At 40.1% G+C, this 19628-nt stretch overlaps 1 long non-coding RNA gene across 1 annotated transcript; it reads right to left on the bottom strand.

The window, feature by feature from the left end:
* Positions 1-528: 528 nt before the first annotated feature.
* On the bottom strand, positions 529-13892 carry LOC110341313. The gene is made up of 3 exons (XR_005876688.1): positions 13842-13892; positions 1321-1487; positions 529-820 (listed from the first exon to the last, which is right to left on the bottom strand). It is a non-coding gene; the product is annotated as an uncharacterized LOC110341313 (long non-coding RNA).
* Between the last annotated feature and the right edge of the window lie 5736 nt (positions 13893-19628).

The raw sequence follows: 19628 nt of genomic DNA on the forward strand, positions 1-19628 counted from the left end.
TAGAAACCCAAACAGGACAGGATCCTGGAGGCAGGAACTGAAGCAGAGATCATGGAGGAGCCTGCTTACTGGCTTACTCTTTGTGGCTTGCTCAACTTGTTTTCTTATAGCACACAAAGCCACCTGCCTCTCCCTCATCAATTACCAATGAAGAAAATGCTCCCACAGACTTCCTACATGTCAGCCTGATGGAGGTGTCTTTCTCCCCGGGTGACTCTGGCTTATGTCAAATTGTCAAAACAAACAATAACAACAACACCAAAACAAGTAACCAGCACATGTCTATCTATATAGTGTTGAGTTCTCGTGCAAACCGGATTAATGTGTATCATGAGTTCATGGAGAAAGAAATCAGACAAAAGAACAGGATTCCCCCACAGCTTAAAAAGTAATCTGGTGTTTACAGTAATAAAGAAAGCTAACTTCTTTGGGTTGCTTCCTTTTCCTGTCCACCCACTTTTTAGTGATACTGAAAACCAAACCTTGGAACAATTCTTCAAAGAAGTAAGAAACCAGAAAAGACTGAGATGACATTAAGATGTCCTGCTTTACTTTTGGTCTCACACCAACAGGAAAGAAAGGCATTTAGATGAAGTCTAATTTATGGGAAAGACTTTAATTAGTTCAGAGTTAGAGCTTCTTAAGTGTCTGCTTAATATTTCAAACTGTACATTTAAGAGCTTCTTAAGCAATTACTACTCTCTCCAGGAGCAGCAGGCAGCCAGAATGCTTCATGCTTGTAATCTCGGCTCTTTGGGTAGTAAGCCATGTGGATCACCCCAAGTTCAAGATCAGTCTGAGCTGCAAAACAAGGCCCTGTCTGAAAAAAAAGAAAAACTATCAGTAAACAAACAGCAAAACTTCTTATTTCAGTATTTTATAAGAATCTCAGGCTTCCAATATGCATTTATGCTTAATTCCTTTTCTCTCAAGAACTATGAGGCTTATATCTCTAGTCACATGACACTGAATAGCTTTATTTAAGCTAAAACTATTGTAGTTTTTCAATCTTCTCTACCTTTCTTTCCCTCCAAAATTTCATGTTACTCCCTTTCATTTTCTTACTAAATCACAAATATCACAATGAAACTTAAATGGAAAATATTTAAATATGATAAGTCCTCATTCAATAGTCTTTGGGAATCCATGGCATACAATACCACAGTAGCCTGAAGTTTTTGACAAAAATCAAGTAATGAAGTATTTTACCTGGCTGAACAACTGGTGGTCCTTAGGGAATGAAGAGGAGAAATGAAAGAGGTCATGTACTAAGTGCCCCTAGTAGAATTCAGTATAGTGATGAAAATGAAAGTGTCTTACAGATGTCAGCGACTTTTTGACTTCTCAGCATCTGTGATAAAAAGCTGACTTGCTGTGACCTTACATTGTACAGCACTTTGTACTTTTGAAAGGACTTCCATTTTTCTTATCCATTATTCCATTATCTCATTCTTCTCAGTCTTCAAATATCTTGAGCTCTCAGGATCCTATTAAAGAGCAACCTTCTTGTGAATCTCTTCAAGGCTACTTGAGGACACCATGAGCACCTCCCTGCTAAAGCTTATGAATGCCTCTGAAAGTTCATTCTGCTTATTACCTCCAATCTCCCGCATACATACCAAGCCCAGTCTCCCCTTAATACTGCAAAAATTATTTAGTCCCCTTTATTGGTGGTTGCTATCACATGGCCCATGAATATAGCCATCAACCCCAATTTTATTCATTTTTGTTCTCTTCACGCTCAGGGTTGTCTTAGTCATGTCCATGACTTTCAAGCATGTAACTCTGTGAACATTTCCAGCACCCCAACACCACCTCCTTACTGAACTAAAATGTATCTGCAAATATGTTTTTCCCCAGGAAACCACTTTCCCAGCCAGACATCATTAGCACAATCCCTTTTCTAAATTTAGGATGAGAAATTCCTAGTGTATCTTTTGTTATCCTCCCTCCAAGCCTGGTATCTTCCAGGCATGGAGCTTGGCCTCTGTGTTTCATTCTCCTTCTCACCTTCAGAGATAGCATCCTCAATTGCCTAGTCTTGGCTTTTTGAAAACATTTGAGTGTTTCTATCAACAAAAGTAGTGTGACCTTCAAGGTCTCAAGAGCATACTCAGATGTGGATTTCAAGTCTCTTCTGCTCCATCCTTACAACAATGCTGCATCAGATTTAATATGCAAGAATATGTTACCAACCTCAGATATACATGTTACCCTCATGCATGATGTATACCTGCAGTTTACTCAGACTAGTATTGCCTCACTACCTAACCTCACTCCTATTAATCCTTCAAGGGCCAATGCTGCCTTTTGAAGTCTTTCTTAATTTTCCTTTCACCATTAAAATAAATGGTGTTATGTAATGCTCCCACAGCAATTTGTTCATACCTCTATTATGGCCTTTTAAATTCTGCCTCCTACTATACTTGGCTTTCTGTGTCCTTGACAGAAGTGTAAGTTCCTTGATGGCAATGACTGTCTCATTCATCTCTGGGCCTTTACACAAAGCAATTGCTCCATGAATGAATGTGTAGTGTCAACTCTCAGGGAATTAAACAAATGAAAAGCAATGTTTGGTCCAAGTAATAGAAAATTGCAGCTAATTCCTCAGCCAGGTGAGAACATAACCTTCATCACAGTCTTGGGAACTGAGAACCTGTGTAAGGTCAGTGTTGAGGACAACTTCCCCAAACTGGATGTTTGCAAGTTGACTTTAGAGGACTTCAGCAGCTGCTAACTGATTGAAGACAAGTAGGAAGTTGTTTCCTCCAAGGTCAAGCTTTTAACAAGTGTCTGCAATGTACACTAAGGGATTTGGCTGTACTCCAATTATGCTAATATGTCTTATATATGGTCCTCCAGCATCCAGGAACCACCTCCCTAAACAATTTAATAAGTGTAAATACCAAGGCAGAGTTGTAAATGTGGAACTTATTTGCAATGTACCAACCTTGTTATTATCAAATGTCATGGGGTATAAGTCATGACAATTATGCTGCCTGGTTTTTATTACATTTATTTTACTTCTTAAAAGTGCACTATATCCTTAAAAGCTTTCCCTATTCTGTGCTGCCTGTGAAACCTAGGCTGGATATGGCTTCCAAAGTCACAAAAGGCAGAAACATTAGGGTCACAGTATTAATGAGCACTTCCAATAAGGAAGTGACCTCACTGGCCATTGACACCATTCACTGATACTTTCCATCAGGACTCACTGTATATATCAGTTTAAGCTGATATTTTGTGAGCTTCTCCACACAAGAGATTCCATTATTTGAAGTAGAATTGTTTCCTTGCCACCTTCCTCTCTCTTCCTGAGCATGTGGGCGTGTGTGTAGCTCTGTTGTAGAGAAGCTGACCATTTTTAGTAAAGCCTTGGAATTCTTTATTGGTAGCGTGGTGCAATACAGTCTAGAGACATCTTAAGTGAGGTAACGCGTATAGAAAAATGATGGGAATCTGACCTGATTTTCCTGGTTTGGATCATCCTGAACCCCACAATATCCTTTTCCTTTTCATGCCCAAATACTTTGCATCAGTAACTCAGAAACAGAACAGCACATGGTTATGTTACTAAGCATCCCAAGGCAACAGGTTCTATTCTCTCAGGGGAGTCATAGTAACACAAATTTGCAGGCTTCCACGGAATTAGATAGGAGAGATACCTCCCAGACCACAAAAGTATTCTGGAAAGTTGACCTCTTCTTAAGGCTTTTGAGAACTGCTACTGTTTTCAAAGATTCCTTAAAAGAGAATGTCTGAAAGGAAAGCATAGGTCATTCTTGGACCCATAAAGTACTTTAGGGTTCTTCTTGTCCATAATTAGAGTAATTTCCTTTGTTCTGGGTATGTGACTCACAAACCATATTATACTAGGTATGTTTCATGTCTCTGTGATAGCATACCATCCAGAAATCAACTAAAGCAGGAAGTTTGGGCTTAGAATTACAGATGTTGCAGTCCATGGTGGAGAAGTTCCTGGCAGTGGAAGTGTATGATAGAGGCTTTTACACATGGCAGGCCAGATAAGAGACAGCGGGACCAGACCCTAAGATTGGGCTACATCTTTCAAGAGCCTGCCTCTAGTGGCCGAAAGGCACCATCAAACCAGCTTGGAAAAAGGCTCTCACAACGCGAACATGTAAGGGACATTTCAGACTCTTACCATGACACATTAACAATAGACTATGTGTCTCCCCAGTTTTCAGTCCACACATATTCACTAAACGTCTACTCTATGCCAGATTTCATACTAGATACTGCATAACAAATGGAGTTGTATTCTAGGTCTTCATGACTTTATAGTAAAACACATGCCAATGTTAAACAAATCATTATAATATTATAATCATCTTAAGTATCTAGGGAGAGGGTGCAGACACTGGGAGAAAAAAGAATAATTGTTTGTATAAGTGTGGTGAGAAGGGGTATTGGCTAGACTGTGTGCTCATGAGAGCCTTCTCTGTGTCTGTGGTGCTGAGGGATCAAACACTGAGCTTAGGCATATTAGGCAAGTACTCTGCCAACCAAGTTACATCTGCAACTCCGAAAGGCCTGTCTGGTGAAGTAATGTTTAATGGAATACCTAAAGGGCTAGTAGAAGCCAACCAGATGAAAAGTAAGAAATTGTAGAAAGTTAATATCAAGGAAATAAAGTCCATGTAATGAATTGGTACATTTATCAGTCTTTGTTTCAAATATAAAATAGGGATTTTTAGAGACATCAAATGAAAAGGAGAGTGCAAAATTGGCCACCAGTAGTTTTGCTATTACATGCCACAGGGTTAAATAAAATGCACAGAAATGAATTATGCAAATTTCAATGCACACACATACACTGTCCATATTTCCCTTGCTCAATATCTGTATGCAGTTGAGGGACAGTGATGGATGGCAGATATCTAGCTCCTCCCCTAGGGCTTCAGATAAGCTCTGTCTACTGCTTAATATGACTTCCACTCAGATCATTCATGGAAATATCGGCACTTAAAGATTTAACTTCATATGCACATGCTCCAAAGAACCTTTCCATATTTGCTCAATGAGAATTCATATTCATCACTTTCCCTTCATGGCTATAATACATTGCGTATAGGTGCTAGGAATTGGACCCAGAGCCTCATGCTTATGAAGTAAGTACCAACTGAGCTATACTGTCAGTCCCTCTAATTTGTAAGTGTTCTAAGTAAATAATATATTGTTTAGATTCAAACTCAAAGAGGGTTCCAAAGGCAATACATCCAACACTCCTATTTCCCCTACCACAGACATCCCAATGCCCTTCCTTAGAGGTGATTTATGTTATTTGGATTTTTGTGCAACTTTACAGATAAATTTTACATAAATGTGTAATGCGTACTTTCCCTGCACGTTCTTATTCCACAAACGTACCTTACAGTCAAACTTAGAGATACTTCCCCTGGAACACAAGAATTTTCTCTTTTTCTTACATGCCTCAGTTCATTGTGTTTATGTCTATCTCCCTGCCAAGGATTTCAGTTCAGAGAGGTTATGTATGCATATCCTCTGTTTTTCTGTATCCTTGCAGAACTCTGTACCTTGGACTCTAGTGCTATACATATTACTCAGTAAACGGTTGTTAAATTAAATTGCTCAAACTGTTGCCAGATTAATCTTCCTGAAACTCTCTTTTGCATATGGTACCCCCACTCACATACAAACATCATTAACTTCTAATTGCCCACAGCACACATTTCACATTCAAGGACCTTTAGAGTCAAGAACAACTTTTCTTTCCAGAATAATTGCTACTCCCAAGAAATACATCCACTGTTTTAACCAACAGGTCTCACTGGAGAATTGTTACAGCCTACTGTATATAATTGTGTGTGTGTGTGTGTGTGTGTGTGTCTGTCTGTCTGTCTGTCTTACTCTAATGTTTCTCTTCTAAACCGTAGATCTCTGAAACTGAGGTATTATTGAGTGCTTTTACTTATCCTAGGACAGTGCATGCAACTCAGTAACGCACATGACATTCTTCATGGGCTTGTAAATATCTTTCTCCAAGCCTTATTCTTCCCCTCCCCTGTCCCCTGAGCCTGGCATGCCCCAGGCTGAATGATAATTGTCCAGATTCGACATTTCCTTTTGGCAGAGATAGAAGGCAGTTGGTTTCTCTAATCCAGTTTCATTTTTTAATCATTTATTCCTCATTCAAGTCAGAGGAGCTATGGGCAGAGGCGGTGATGGGGTCAAAGCACAAAACAAGTATAGTTTCTGGGAGCAAGCTTTTCTTCCCCTTTTAACACATTTGTCTAGAATTCCATTTATTTAAATCCCCAAACACTGACTTTCCATGTGTCTCAAACAATGGAGGCTGCTTTGAGATTCAGATCAAACACCAGTGAGGCACTACCATGGCTGGCTAGCACTTCAATAAAGCACAGTAGTATTTAACACTATCAACTCAAAGATGGAAGTGTTATAATAGCTACCACTTAGAGAGCTCTATGTGTCCGGGCTATTCTAAGGCTTTCCACTCTTCATATCATTTCCTTCTCAGCTAGGTTCTATTATGAATATTTTTACAGATGAATCAGCTGAGGCTCAAGGGATAAGGTGGAGGTGAAATTTGAATTCATGCAGTATGGTTTCCAAGATGCATATCCTAGCCAAACTTGCAAAAAATGCTCTCTTTCTGGTGTGTGTCACTTGCAATCTAGTATATTTGAAGTCCTGGATCAGGGGCACCAATAGCCTTATCTTTGCCTCCTTTTTTGTTTCCTTAGTCCTTATTTGGTCCAGAAAACACTGTGCGACTTTCCTACTGAGCCTCTTCAACACCATCTCTCTTTCTAAACTCTGAGTCAATGGGTTGAGACATGAGTCAGCAGTTGAGTGCTCATGCTCACTGCTCTTTCACAAGACCCCAGTTGAATTTCCAGTATCCACATAGCAGCTGACAACTCTCTGTAACTCTAGTTACAGGGAATTAGACACTCTCTTCTGGCCTCCATGGCACCAGGCATGTAAGTGGTCCACAGGGATGATGGCACTCATGCACACAAAGTAAATTAAACCCACTTAAATTTATAAAATTAAAATAGACTCTCTGTCTAGAATGGTCCTTGCTGCTCAAAGCATGAGCAGTAGCACCTAGGAATTCCTTTGAAATGAAATATTTCAGGCATCATCCCAGAGGAATGCATCAGAATCTGCAGTTTAGAAGGTACTCAGGTATTTTAGAGGTAGTTGAAGACACCTAGGGAGCTTGAGGGGAGAGAAGAGGAGGTACAAAAAAAGCATGTCAATGTAACATTTGTGTAAAGAATACTAGAAGGAGGAGGAGGAAAAGAAGTTGATGATGATTTCTCCAGGTGGTTGGCTGCAGGGTTAAGGACACTAGCTGCTCTTGGCATTTGTGGGCACTACATACACACAGACAAAACACCTATAGACATAAAAACTGTAAGTAAATAAAATATTCCAAAAATATATTCTAAAAAGGGAAAAATGCTCACATAATCTGAGTTCACACTGAAGCTTGCTTTGCATCTTACATCTTGTCCTCTCACTGATTTCTCAGTATAACATTCTGGACATAGAAGTCTATAAGCCATGGCTTGAATAAAAGAAAACAATTTTTTTTAGTTGTTCCCTATTCTTTGGCCTCAGGTAACTCCAGTTGGTGAGGCCATGCTGAGAGAACTTGCTGTTTTTTGAACATGAAAGACATGGGCAAAAATGACAATAACAAAACATTAGCCTTCCTGTACATCAGGAAAGCTCTCCTTTGTATCTTACATTACTGTAACACAGGTATTTGATTATATGTAGTGGGGACACTTTTAATTTAAAGCTTTGTTACCTTTGAGAATTGATAATCTGGGCTGGAGAGATGGCTCAGCTGTTAAAGGCTAGGTTCACAACCAAAAATATAAGAGAATTGATAATTCTCTAAAAATTAAGTTTATCTGTATTTACAAACCTTCATTTATTTGTTGGTGACAATAGAATTAAAGAAAACAAAAACCCATCTCTGAAGACATATAAAGGAATGATTAAGTTAATTCACAATAATTATTTTAATCCTAACTCTCTGTATCCTACCGATCTGAGGTAAGAAAAAAATATCACTGTGTTGTATATCACAGCTTTGAATCACAGTGAAATTCTGTCTTCTAGTACTATCCTGTCACCATACTATCCATATGACAGATGAGGCAAGATCCAGAAGGTAGCTCCACCTATAACATCTAATTGCCACTGCTTGAAGATAGAGAGCCCATTTTACAAGCAGAGCCATTAGCACCTATTAATTCCTTAGCTCTAATAAATTGTCCAGACCAGAATCTAATTGGAGAAGGCACTCAGCATCAGGGGAGAAGACAGGCTGGATGGGACTGAAAATAGAGGAAGGGTAGTTGCAATGTAAGAAGTCAACCACACCTACTTCTGGATCACGGTTCTAGGCAGTCCTTCTGGCTGCTATTTCCAAAGATGCCTCTGCTTTGGGAGGTAGGGAAATGAATCAGCTGGTAAAGAGTTTTGTTGTACAAGCTTTCAGACTACAAGAGTCCCAGTACCAAGGTAGGTATGGTGGAACACACAAAGTTGTAATCCCAGTGCTGGTGAGGCTGAGACAAACAGATCCGCTAGGCTTGCTGGACCTCCATCCTAACCTAATTAGCAAGATCCAGGCCAAGAGACATTGTCTCAAAAAACAAAGGCAATTGACTGGTGTCAGGATGTGGGATTGAATGTCCATGTAGAATGACAACAGCTTTAAAGGAATTTTAGAAACAAAAGAATGGAGAAAAGCATGGGTTCTTGGTAGCAGCATTTTTTCAGGTGGGCTCTGTTTTGCTAGCGACAAGAAGAGACTCACGCAGCTTGCTTAAGGGAGTCTTCCAGACTCAGCATAAGAAAAAAAGAAAAAACCAGCAAGGTTCTTTTAAGAGGCTCTGCTAACAATTGAAAGGTGTGTACGTACAGCTGGAAGTGGCAGTGACCACATCTCCAAGCCAGCAGCTTTAGCTGGATGTCAGCATAGACTGAGACGGGTCAGCTGGAGTCAAACTTATGCCTGCCATCTTGGAAAAACTGCAGTTTAAACAGCCACAGTTTTAACAGATAAGACACTTCTTGGCCAAAAAAACATAAGGATTTACAATAAAGTCAGACTTGGATGAAGAAAAACCTCTAAAGGTTTACAGTGTATTTAAAAATATACGTAGGCTTGAGAGAGAAAAAGAAACAGCATAATGGTAAATAGAGAAGCCGGCTATGGTGGCACACACCAGTAAGATTTGCTCCAGAGGCTGAGGCAGGCTGATTTCCAGAGAAACCCGGTCTCAGAAAAAAAAAAATAAATAAATAGTAAAAGAAATAGAAGAATGTAAGCCACGTAAAGATGGAAAATACACAGAAAGTCTGGATACTGTATACTATTATGTTTTTCAGTTTTTTGATTGCTAAAGAAGGAAAAACTGCTAAAGTACACTTGATTATAAATGCTGCTAAATTAATTCAACGTATATCTTTTGAAAATACCTTGACTTCAAAATTTAAGTATAAGCATATGTTACTTTGGAAAAGAGTTTTTGTTTATGTTTCCACAGAAAATGAAAAGCTAAGGATTCCTTCCAGGCTTCTGTGGTTTGATGAACCAAGACCCCAGCAGTGGCCCAAGTGATTCAACATCTAAAATGGCTAAGATGATGCAGCCTTACAGACCCCGAAAATAAGGACTTATACAGGTTTCTGAGTTCTGTCATGATCCCCATGGTATGAACAGCACCCCCATCCAGCAAGAAGCAGTTTGGAATGAGCAACATCCAAATCCCCATATTGTTTATAAATCTTTGTTTTCATTTGAATGGGGTTGCTTATAATTGGTTAATGATCACAACCAATCTCTTTTTAAAGGAAAAAGTGGATTATGGTATGGAAATGAATACTTGGTATGGGTATGGTTTTTCATTTGATACAAATCCAAGGTCAATTTTGTGATATGTATATTTCTCCTCTTGATCAAGTATTGCATTTATATTAATCTTTTAAAATGTATAATTGAATATAGACTATAGATAGTTACTTATAACAGTCAGAACTTATAGTTAGGTAAGTTAGATTTTCTAGATATATAGAGATATATTTGAGATAGATAGTCTTCAAACCTTTCAAAGAGCTTCAGAAAATGGCATTTAAAATGGTTTAGGGTTTTTCTTGACAATGAGAAATGTCTGCTCCTGGCTCATCAATTATATCTGAGAGGAAGATGGGCATCGACGAAACTCATCATGGAGTTTTCTTTCAACATGGCAAGATTAGCCATTTTGGCAAGAAACAGCTCTTGCCTAGACTGCTTGATTGTTGCTGTATAAACATGGACATGCAGGACCCACAGGAAAGTGACTGTGAAACTCAAACAGTCCTTCAGGATTCCTGATTCATGGAAGAGTCTACGAGACTTTCTGCAGGACACAGAAAAATGAATGACAGACTGACAATGCAGATGGACAGTTTGAAATTTCCTGCTTTGCTGAGAAGTCTTCTGGAAACACTGTGGCCTATAGGCTGAAGATGGATGCCCCAACATTACAGAGGAACTTCGGGTGACTGTCCGGGAAGCAAGATGTCTCTGTTAATCCTAGTGTTTGTTTATTATCCTTCTGTGGTCTTTGATGGAGTTGAAGACAGTTATAGTTTTTCTTAGTTATGATAAAAGATAAGCTACATATAGGACTTTGAATGCACAAGGATGGGATAGATGATACTTTCTTTAAATCTTGCTGAATGTTGATGGACAAAATATTGTAACTATGTCCTTACTTGATAACTGTTCTGTTATATATAATTTGACTATGTTAAAGTTAAAACCTTTCTTTTTATTTAGACAGAAAAAAGGGGATTATGGGGAAGTCCTGTGTATATGTCAATAAAGCACTGTTGGGCAATAGGGAAGCAAGATAGGTGGGACTAGGATTCGAGGAGAACTCTGGGAAGGAGAAAACACAGGAATCACCATGTAGCTGCCATAGGCGTAAGAAGTTCAGACCCTTTCTCTGGTAAAAGAAATACTTAGATTAACAATTATGGTGTAAATACTTAAGTCAGAGCTAGCCAATAAGAAACAAGCAAGGCCAGCTGTTAAGAGAAGCTTTTTCTTTTGCTAGCCGCTTTGGTATATCCCCCCGCCAGTCGCCTGGGCTCTGCTGCGCCAGCCTGGTTCTAGATCCGCATGAGTCCCAAATAAACACACAGGAGGCTATATTAATTATGAAGCTGTTGGCCTTGTTTGTCTCTTACTGGCTAGCTCTGCCTTAAGTAATTACCCCATAATTGTTAATCTAAGTATGTTTCTTACCGGAGAGGTTCCAGGCTTCCTACCCCAATGGCGGTTACATCTCGAACTCCTGGTGTTACTCCTACCCAGAGTCCTCCTGGACTCCTAGCCCCACCTATCTAGATTCCTATTGGCCAGACAGTGCTTTATTAGCATAAGACTTCCCCAACATCTCCTCTTTTCTGTTTAAACAAAAAGAAAGGTCTTAACTTTAACACAGTCAAATTGTATATAACAGAACAGTTATCAAATAAGAACATAGTTACAATATTTTAGCAAGATTTAAAGAAAATATCATCCAAAGTCCTATATGTAGCTTATCTTTTCTCATAACTAAGGAAAACTATAATTATAACTATCTGTCTTCAACTCCATCAAAGACCACAGAAGGATAATATATAAACACTAGGATTGACAGAGACATCTTACTGCCTGGACAGTCACCCGAAGTTCCTCTGTAACGTTGGGGCATCCATCTTCAGCCCATAGGCCACAATGTGTCTGGAACACTTCTCAGCAGAGCAGGAAATTTCAAACTGTCCATCTGCACTGGCAGTCTATCATTCATTTTTCTTTGTCCTGCAGAAAGTCTCGCGGACTCTTCCATGAAGCAGGAACCCTGTAAGACTGAGTTCAGCATTCACTTTCCTGTAGGTCCTGCATGTCCAGATGATACAACAACAGTCAAACAATCTAGGCAAGAGCAGTTTCTTGCCCAAATGGCTAATCTTGCCATGTTGAAAGCAAACTTTATAACGAGTTTCTTCGATGCCCATCTTCCTCTCAGACGTAATTGGTGCTGCCAGGAGCAGACATTTCTCATTGTCAAGACAAACCCTAAACCATTTTAAATGCCATGTTCTGAAGGTCTTTGAGAGGTTTGAAGACTGTCCATCTCAAATATATTTCTGTATATCTAGAAACCTAACTTATGTAACTAGAAATTCTATTATAAGTAACTATCTATAGTCTGTATTCAATTATGCATTACGTTGTAAAAGATCAGTATAAGCACAATACTTAATCAAGAGGAGAAATATAAGCATCACAAAATTGACCTTGAATTTGTGTCAATAAATGAAAAACAATACCCATACCATAATTCCCCTTTTTACCATTAAAAGGAGATTGGCTGTGATCACTAGCCAATTATAAACAATCCCATTTAAATGAAAACAAAGATTTATAAACAAGATGGGAATTGGGACGTCGCTCATTCCAAACTGCTTCCTGCTGGAAGGGGGCGCTGTTCATACCATGGGGATCATGACAAAACTCAGAAACCTGTATAAGTCCTTATTTTCGTGGTCTGTAAAGCTGCATCATCTTAGCTGTCTCAATTGTTGGAACACCTGGTCCACTGCTTCCGGGGGTCTTGGTTCGTGCAACCACAGAAGCCTGGAAGAAATCTTCAGCTTTTCATTTTCTGTAGAAACATAAATAAAAACTCCTTTTCCGAGTAACATATCCTTATGCTTAAATTTTGAAGTCAAGGTATTTTCAAAAGATATAAGTTGTATTAATTTAGCAGCATTTATAAGCAAGTGTACTTTAGTATCAGTTCCTTCCTGAGCAAGCAAAAAACTGAAAAACACAATAGTGTACAGTATCCAGACTCTCTGTGTATTTTCCATCTTTACGTGGCTTATTTATTTATCTATTATTACTTTATTTCTTTCACTTTTATTTATTTTTCTCTGATACAGGGTTTCTCTTCGGAAACCTGCCTGCCTCTGCCTCTGGGGCAATTCCTACCGGCGTGCGCCACCACAGCCGGCTTTTGTATTTATTTACCACTTTGTCGTTTCAGTTTCTCTCTCAATCTCACATATATTTTTAAACACACTGTAAACCTTTAGAAGTTTTTTTTTTATCCAAGTCTGACTTTACTGTAAATCTTTATGTTTTTCTGGCCACGTGTCTTATCTGTAAAACCGTGGCTGTTTTAAACTGTCGGTTTTTCCGTCAAGATGGCGGGCGTAAGCATGACTCCAGCTTACCGCCTGAGTCCATGCTGACATCCAGCAAAAGCTGCCACTTCCAGCTGTACGTACACACCTTTCAATCGTTAGCAGAGTCTCTTAAAACAACCTTGTTGGTTTTTTCTTTTTCTTTTTTCTTTTTATGCCGAGTCAGGAAGACTCCGGTAAACGAGCCACGTGAATCTCGGCTTGTTGATAGCAAAACAGAGCACACCTGAGAAAAATGCTGCTACCAAAAATCTGTGCTTCTCTCCGTTCTTCTGTTTCTAAAATTCCTTCAAATCTTCTGTTATTTTTCGTGGAAATTTATGATCCCACTCCTGATCACCATTATGTTAAGAGAAGCTTTTTCTTTTGCTAGCCGCTTTGGTGTATCCCCCGCCAGTCGCCTGGGCTCTGCTGCGCCAGCCTGGTTCTAGATCCGCATGAGTCCCAAATAAACACACAGGAGGCTATATTAATTATGAAGCTGTTGGCCTTGTTTGTCTCTTACTGGCTAGCTCTGCCTTAAGTAATTACCCCATAATTGTTAATCTAAGTATGTTTCTTACCGGAGAGGTTCCAGGCTTCCTACCCCAATGGCGGTTACATCTCGAACTCCTGGTGTTACTCCTACCCAGAGTCCTCCTGGACTCCTAGCCCCACCTATCTAGATTCCTATTGGCCAGACAGTGCTTTATTAGCATAAGACTTCCCCAACAGCCAGCAGCTTCATAATTAATACAGCATCTTGTGTGTTCATTTGGGACTGATGCAGCTCTGGAACCAGGCTGGAGGGAAGGCTTCTCTCTACAGTTGACACAAGAAACTGACCTGTGACCTCCACACACACATGTACTCATGCACAGGAACATGTACACACAAACACGGATTTCTTGGGACCTTGCTTTCATGTTTCACCAGAGAGCCCCTGGAGTAGGAAAAACATGTTTGTGGTGATATGGACCAACTATTCTTGCTTCTGGACCCCTGCCCACTCCCACCTGCCTTTATGCTAATTGTCCCTCATTTTGAAGAATTACACCTGGTTTTACATTGGGAACAATTCTTGTCTGAGTCATTGGACAACGACTAGAGCTGCCAGTCACAGTGCAGTGCCTTCAGTCAGAAGCATGGAATTGAACTTAAAAGAATCTAGCCCTCTCTAAGACATGTGGCTGACAGCATCCCATCAGTTTACCTTCAGAAAAACACTTCATGTTTGGTGCTCTGCTCCATACAGAATTTCTTTTTTTTTAATTAATTAATTTATTTTTAAATTTAAATTACAAACAAGGTTGCTTCTCTTGTCAATCCCAGGTCCCTCTCCCTCTCCTTCCCCTCCTCCCATACTCTCCCACCAATCCCCCACCTCCCTCCCCCAATGCCCACTCCTTTCTCCATGGAGGATGAGGCTTTCCCTTGGGGGTGTCCATAGTCTGTAATTTCATCCAGGCCAGGGCCTAGACCCTCCCCCAAGAATCAAGGCTGAGAGTGCATCTCTCCTTGTGGGATGGGCACCCAAAGTCCATTTGTATGCCAGAGACAAATACTGATCTACTACCCAAGGCCCCATATATTGCCTCCTCACTGACACCCACATTCAGGGGGTCTTGATCAGTCCCATGCTGGATTCCCGGTCATCAGTCTGGGGTTCAAAGAGCTCCCCCTTGCTCAGATCAGCTGTTTCTGTGGGTTAAACAAGCCCAGTCTTGACCCTTTGCTCCTCTCTATCTCTTGGTTCCTTGAGTTCAGCTCAGTGTTTACCTATAGGTGTCTGCCTCTGCTTCCATCAGCCATTGGTTGAAGGTTCTGTTTCCCAGAGTCTCTGGCAGTGGGATTGTAGGCTGGCACTCCCCTGGTCCAAGTCTAAAATCCATATATGAATGAGTACTTACCATGTTTGTCTTTTTGTGACTGTGTTACCCCTCACTCAGGATGGTTTCTTCTTGTGCCATCCAATGTCAAAGTGCTTTGAAGGGCTCTGTTCAGATCTGACCAGTTGCTTATCATAATCTATTATTGTCTGCTATATGACCTCAGGAGATGGAAAGACAGCCATGATTATATGCTTATGGTATTTATGCAAATATGTCCTTCTCCAGTTTTTGTCAAGAACAATGGAAAACTTAAAGAAGAGGAGGAGAAGGAGGATCAACATTCTTTTTGAGTTGAAAGCAAAGTACTTAGTGGCAAAAACTTGGCGCCGCTGTCGCCTTTCAGCAGTAGAGGGCTTTCAACAAACAGCAGAGGACCTTGTATGTTGTGCTTTTTTGGTGTCCAGACTTTAAAGGGAGGCATTATCAGCAAAAAGCAGATGTGAATCGCTATTATTAATATTTCCCTACACTAAATTCCTTCAGAGGGGTTCAGTGTTTTCCATCGATTATCTCATTTATCCTTGAGGGTTTTTGATTACTGTAGGGGGTTCATAGGACAGAGGGAGTCGACATCCCAGCATGGGTTCTTTAAGTGTTCACAAAATGCTCTTCTATCTAGCATCTTGTCTGAGCCTCACAAGAAGTCTGGGCAGTCTACAGAGGTTATCATGCCTGCTTTATGAAAGTACGGCATTTGAAAGCCCGGCCTTCTGGCTCCCGTGCCCTGCTTCTTTTTACTACATCTCAAATGCCTCAAGGACAGCAGCTTTCAATACTGCAGATGGTGTTCAAGGCAGTTGACATTCTCTATTCTTTTACTCGCAAGAATAGAGGTACAGTGTGTACTTTAGTGGCAAGGAGGAACAGGGAGGGCAGGGGCCTCCTGATTCTCCAGTCGCTCTGCATTTCCTGAAGACTGACTCCTTACCAAAGATTTGTAACCTTGTTGACAATTTTCTTCGTGTCTCCTTCCATGTAACCCCAGGCAGAATTTTAACTCTCTGCACTTATCATATTTTAGCCCACTTCTTCATATGTCAATTCCAAAGTATTTCTAGACTTTCTAAACCTGCTCCTTTCCCATGAGCATTTGGAGTGTTTTTCCGTCCTTTCCCCCTCCTTGTTCCTTCTAAAGGGACACTGGTGTTCACACACATACTCGATCCAGAATGCAAACTCCCTCATAATAGGCATCATCTTACCCCTAAGAGAAGGCGACATTTTTCTATCAGAGGAAATCAGTGCATAAGCTGGAAAGATGGCTCAGCACTTAAAACAGGTTACTGCTCTTAAGTTTGGTTCCCAGCAACCATCGGGCAGCTGGCAATCACCTGGGAAACTGGTGGAAATCACCTGGGAAACTCCTGTCCCGTGGGGACATAACACCATTTTGTGATCTCTGTGGTCTCTTGAATTGACAGGGCACACATGTATAACAGACATACAAACACATAAAATAAAATCGCTACTGTAAATAAGAAAACTCTATGCTCATGCTCATCTCTTCCCCGTTGTGTGAGGCGGTGTCATATTTTTAGGCTTTTCTGAATGATGTCTCTCCTACTCTCATTCTCAAACACGTAGACCCCTCAGGGTAAAAGTTTGCTCCTATGTTACTTACCAAATTTCTTTTCCTGTTATTTCCTCATCCATCCCACTATGCTATGCCCTTACCGTGAGGTCAGGCCTTCGACCTGATTACTCTCCACATCCACAAGTGCCAGCCACGCAGAGTTCCTGGTGTGACCCTTGTTGAACACATGAATGATTAAGTAGTGTCAGAAGAGGACATCTTCAGGGCTTCTGCATAATTTTCTCTTTGTTTAGCAAAAGTCCAAATTAGAAGTTCTTGAATTCTTTAACACCAAACTATGAAGAGTGTTAAGAAAAAGCGACTAGAGTCCCCTTCTCTCCCCACCCCCAATTCTGTCTATTATACCATGGAATCGTTCCTGCTCTGGTTCTATACGTCTCTGCTTGATTAATTATACACTTCCTTCTTTCAACGTGAATCTCTAAATTGACAGTAATTGCTCAGAACTGAATGCATGACTTCTATGAATCTATGGCTACTGAAAAGGACTGGTTTCACGCTCTAATCTGCTGTCATGGTAATCCTCAAGGGGTTGATTCAGTAACTTAGAAGAAGCTGCCAGGTCAAAATAAAGCTCAAATCAGTTCCACTAGACAGCCTACAGTTTACATCTAAATTTAAAATGCCCTTCATAAGGTTGATTGTTTATCTTGTATCATACCCCTTGCATTGGAAACTATCTGCATTAGAGAACTAAATGGCTTGATTTAGTTTTATGATGTTAATCTGTCTGTCCTCTTCTTCATCCTCCTCCTCCTCTGCTTACTTTTATTTTCAATATGTCGAAACTTATTTAAAATATAAAGAGGCATATTACTAGGGCCAGGGTGTTGTTCGGTGGTCCAGAGCTAGCATATCAAATGCAAGGTCTTCCGATTGTTGTGCCTCAGCACTAAAATCAAACAAATTACAAAACAAAATCCCAGTAATTAAAACTCCGTGTGTGTGTGTGTGTGTGTGTGTGTGTGTGTGTGTGTGTGTGTGTGTTTGCACCAACCAACTTGCTGACAGACTCCCAAACGATTGCTTTCAACATCTCTCACTTGCCATCTTTGGCCATCTTTCACCCACAAGGGAAGATGAATCTCTATGAGGTTGTGTGTTTACCCAGGACTATGTCAAGCCTTATTAGGGTCTAAATTGTCTTTGAATCCACAGGTCTTAACCTCCATCATACATAATGGCTCCTACTAAGTGAATGTGTGTGTGCTTCCCTAAAGTCTGTCAATTCTCATGGGCATGAGTTGATATGAGTGACTCTGCCCTGTATCTAAACATGTCATCTCTAGAGACAGACTTAGAATAAAATTCTGGCTTAGCCACTTCAAAATTAAGTGACCCTGAGTCACATATTTTAGCCTCTCTATTCATGAGTTTCTTTATTGACAAAGAAGTAATATATAACACTTACCTCCCAGTGATATAAGGACTAAATGGTGCAATACATGTAAAATATTTTTGCAACTTGACTGGCACAGAGTATAAACTCATTACAGTTGGCTATTGTTACTGTACTTTCTTAGTCCATTCAGTTTTCTATTGCAAAATACCATACACTTGATGGCTTATAAACAACTTAAATTTGTTATTCATGGTTCTAAAGGTTAAGCACTTCAGTATCAAGGTGCTGTCAGATTGTCTGGTGAAAGGCTGTTTCTTGATTCATAGAGAATGCCTTCTTGCCATTTCCTCACATGGTGACAGAGGTGAGCAACCTATGTTCCCTTTTAGAAGGGCTAACCCAAATCACAAGGGCTTTCTTCACAAGATTTGATCAAGTCCCAAACGTCCCACCTCCTAAAATCATCACTTTAAAGATGAGAATTTCAACACAGGAGTTTAGGAAAGGGGAAACGAGTGTTCATATTCATAGAGTTAACTAAGTGTGCTATGTTCTATTCATTGAACAAGAGAAGGGAATTCCACATGTAGTTCCCAGCTCCTCCCCCATGACTCAGAAATGATAAAACTGCTTTAGTTCCTGTAGGCCAGGCATAGCAGGGCCACTCTCTAAGCATGCTTCAGCTTCTCTTTTGTCTTCTCCTCCTAGAGGTGACTTCACATTACATCTGGCCAAGCACATCCCACTCAACAAATCAGTCCACTTACTTGTTCCTAGCCTAAACTGGCTAATTCTTCCTTCTTGGCATTTCCTCAGGACTACTGTCAACCTGGAATGCTCTCTCTGTTCTTCTCACAGTGATTTTTCTTGTTTCTTAAAAAAAAATTAAAAACACCAATCTCCAAATTAGCCCGGTAAGCAATGTTCCTCAGTTGTTAATGTTCAGCAGAATCACCTAAGGAGATGATTAAGCCTACCACTGACTGAGCTTCGCTCCAAATTCTAATTGAGATTTCAGATTTGGATTCTGATTTAAGATAGGCTTAGAAATTTGATTTTTTAAAAATAAGGCCTCTTCTACCATTAAATTTCTATGGGATCTCAGAATGTTAACATTTTTTTGGATCACAGATTGATGAATACTCTTCTATTAAAGAAACTATTTGAAATCCTTTGAGTCAATTCTTTCTCTTTATTTCCTTAAATGCTATCATTTTTAATAAAGTAACACTTTATTAACTCAGCCCCATTATGTTGGGATGCTTGATAATTAGGCAGAAGTCAGGCTGCCAAAAAGAAAGGTGGGAAGCTGAAGATGAATCTCCCTTCAAGATGAGTAGTGCCAGCCATGCATTTTGAGATAGGTGCCAAATAATTCCTTGCTGATTTATTCATTGACTGAGAGTTCCTGGATTAGTCAACTCAGGACCTCAGCTACCATTTTCTTTCACTTGAATCATTTCTCTATCCCCCTATCTAGTCTTCCCACTCACATTCTTGGAGCCCAGTTATTCCCTTAACTCACAAACACATATGTGACTTC

The sequence above is a fragment of the Mesocricetus auratus genome, unplaced genomic scaffold (assembly GCF_017639785.1).
Source record: "Mesocricetus auratus isolate SY011 unplaced genomic scaffold, BCM_Maur_2.0 Super-Scaffold_100003, whole genome shotgun sequence".
Lineage (NCBI taxonomy): Eukaryota > Metazoa > Chordata > Mammalia > Rodentia > Cricetidae > Mesocricetus > Mesocricetus auratus.